Raw genomic sequence first — 2,474 nt, forward strand, 5'->3', positions numbered from 1 at the left:
TGCAGGGTGTAAAGCCAAGGTGTCGGATGTTCAAACCCCGGCTCGGAGTAATAAGTTTTTCGAAACTTGTGCATGCCGTTCACATATTTTTATATACCTCGGCCGGTCTTGATTTATCTGATGCACTCCAAAATCATACATACTATGACCAATCTGCAAAGAGTGAAGACATCTTCTAACTCCACCACACCGTACACAACAGAAAAAATTCGGAAACAAGAATAGTTATTATCCCAACAAGAGACCAAAATTGCGTGAGTAAATTTGTGTCGGGTAAGCGAAATATTCTTATTTAGAATTTTGAACATAGTGAGGGCTTTAAAAGTCGCGAAACGTAAACTTCGGTTTCGTGTCTCACATAGAAATTTTCACCTCAGCAGTGAGAACATAAATTATGTAGAATGAAAAATATAGCTTGATAGCAGTATTCCGTCTATATAATTTATTTATTTATAGGTTTCTTCATCTTAAGGTCATCTAGTTCACTCATTTTACATTACCTCACTAAAACACAAATGCAAAACGCAGATACCACATAATTGTTTAAAAATATCGAACTTCAAGGCAGTTTCCGTCAAACCCATAGAGTAAGGTTTGGCCCACAGTTTTGTTCCTTGGAAACTTGATTTCGGTTTTTACAACCCCGTACCACACAGGCCTCTCCTCTTGAAATTGATATATTATACAAATCTTATTGAGTATAAATCAACACATATAAGAAAACGTTGTGAATCATTTGGGGAGAGTGAAGTGTTCACAACAAATCGACGTCATGGCAACGCGGGGGCATAGAACTTCACCATAAACTATATCTAGTGAAATTCTATTATCTTTGGTCAAACCCGCCAAACTTTTTTCTTGATAAACGTTGTAATGCAAGATAAAGTCCGAATTGCGGATACTACTATTTGCTAACAATATACCTATTTTTCACCGCCTTCCAAATCTCAAGGGAAGGGGTTCTCAATTCGTCTGTATTTTATTTTTGTTTTTTTTTTTATTTTTTTTAATGTTTGTTCCTCGATATCTCCGTCGTTACTGAACCAATTTTGAAATAAGACATTCAATCAAAAAAAAAAATTTTTTTTTGATTGAATGTATATGCATACAGATTGGTCCCATTTTTCTCAGAACCCAGTTCTGATGATGGGATCCTGGAGAAATCGAGGGAACTCCTCAAATATGAAAAGCATACATAAGTATGGTGATTTTTGTGTTTTTAAAGGAACAGAATGCATTTACGTACGGAACAGTAACATTTGGTGCAGTGGAACTCCTGATGATGGTCAGAATGGAACTCCTCAAATCTGAACGGCACACTTATAGTGACTTTGGTATTTTTATAAGAACAGCATGCACTTACGTCCAGAACAGTGACATTTGGTGCAGTGGAACTGCTGATGATGGTCAGAACGGAACTCCTCAAATCTGAACGGCACACTTATAGTGACTTTGGTATTTTTATAAGAACAGCATGCACTTACGTCCAGAACAGTGACATTTGATGCAGTGGATCTGCTGATGGAGAGTGAGCCGCCCCTGGTTAGAGTTCCGTTCTGATAATCATTCTCATCTGTAAGTACTTCAGAATCATCCAAATTTCAAAATTGGTTCAGAAATGACGGAGATATCGAATAACAAACATTAAAAAATATACAGACGAATTGATAACATAATCCAACATTTGAAAGTATTTATCACCAGAAGACCAAAGGAAGGCGGTTTTTTTTTTTCTTAAAAACTATTATATTAAACATCGTAATCTTAACAATGTAATTTGAGGTTTAAGGCCATGCAAAGCAGACTGACAGGGCCGATATGTAATTTTTATAAAGGTCCTTTAAAAAAAAACTTAAAAAAAAAAACATCGTAAAATTTTTGCGTAAAAGTCACAATAAAATAATGCGTATAATAATATAGTCGTGAATGTGAAACAATTTTTAAGAGCAAGTTTTGCTCACTTAGTGTAAAACGCCAAAGAGCATTGAATCACTGCGCTATATTGCTAATTTTAAGCAACAACAACAAAGCACTCGTTTTCCAGCTGCTGGGCGATTTTTTTTCTCTGACTCTTGAAATTATAAATAAAATCAAAAGAAAGGAATAAATTGATTAACATATAGGGAATGTATGAACCGCATTAATTACAAGTGCGTGATAAAAAAGAAGTCAAGAGGTGAATAGTTATAGGTTACTCAGAAATTATACTATTACTTTGGAAAAAAATTATAAAACGAAACAAACCTTGACATAAAACCTTTACTCATTGACGAGTAACTGGCCGTCGTTATTTTTTTCTTTATTTATTTTTCAATTGACACATTGTTAATATTGTCTATGGCCAGTCGACTGATGACTTTGACAATTTACGCTGACTTCAGTGCATTCACATGTTACGGTGTAAATGTGATTTTTTTAAATTGATTTTGGAATATTTTTCGTGTTATCTATTTTAGAGGAAATTGTTTATTTAC

This window comes from Leguminivora glycinivorella, chromosome 9, assembly GCF_023078275.1.
Source record: "Leguminivora glycinivorella isolate SPB_JAAS2020 chromosome 9, LegGlyc_1.1, whole genome shotgun sequence".
Lineage (NCBI taxonomy): Eukaryota > Metazoa > Arthropoda > Insecta > Lepidoptera > Tortricidae > Leguminivora > Leguminivora glycinivorella.